The sequence below is a fragment of the Aplysia californica genome, unplaced genomic scaffold (genome assembly GCF_000002075.1).
Source record: "Aplysia californica isolate F4 #8 unplaced genomic scaffold, AplCal3.0 scaffold00995, whole genome shotgun sequence".
Classification (NCBI taxonomy): Eukaryota; Metazoa; Mollusca; class Gastropoda; order Aplysiida; family Aplysiidae; genus Aplysia; species Aplysia californica.
The window spans coordinates 150,285-151,241 of record NW_004798265.1 but is presented as its reverse complement, the minus strand read 5'-3'; positions in this window follow the sequence as shown (position 1 = coordinate 151,241).

Here is a 957-nt window from a genome sequence, read left to right as displayed (position 1 = left end):
ATACTTATATATATATATACTTGTACGTAAATATAGGAGTGCGTGAGACAACCTACATGATACCGGACGACCCCAATTGTGAATTTTTAGAAAGCAAAATCAAGAACAAAACAAAAACAAACAACCAACACAAAAAACAATCGAGAAAAAGACGAAATGCGCAAAATTCGAAAAGAAACAAAGCGCAAAGGCAAAATGCTAACAAAAATGATAAAAAAAACAAACAAAAAAAGCAAAATGAAATATAAAAAGCTGTGTACAGTATTCTCTGTACCGGGAAGGACTGGGATGTGGTATTGTCAAAGGCCCTGTCGCTCTAACGTCTCTGGGGGTTACCAAGCGCCAAATGTGGCTCGGGGGTTAATTGGGATCCTGTTATTCGGTCCTTTTTTTTAAAAAAAAGCTGAATCAAAGGCTGTCAATCCTCTCCACCAATGCAGTCACGTAAAATTTTAACAGAGTGAGTGTTCACAGTATCCAGTCGATTTCTTGGAGGTGTTGCATACCGTTATATAATATTGAAACTGTTTTAGGACAACCCCGTAATCGTGAGATTGCGAGTTCGTGGGCTCGAGCCTCAACTCGATTTGACATTGTGTCCTTGGGAAAGGCACTTTTCATGAATGTCCTATTAGGTTCAGCCCCTTTCAGAGATGGACGTTGAGCTCGGAGGTCCCGCCTTTTAAAAAGCCTAATTGTATTGATAGGGGAGATAAACATATACCACTTCACTGTTTTGACATTAACACGACCAAAACAGAAGGCTTTGAGAACGCCCAGTAGGACAGAAAAGCAGATTTTTATTTTCAATTTTCCAAATAGGTTGCAGGCATCTTCTGCAAGACGTCAAAGCGAACAGAAAGTAGCCCGAAAAAGAGTGTAAACACTGACTATGCGTTTGTTGTCTTCTTCTTCTTCTTCTTCTTCTTCTTCTTCTTCTTCTTCTTCTTCTTCTTC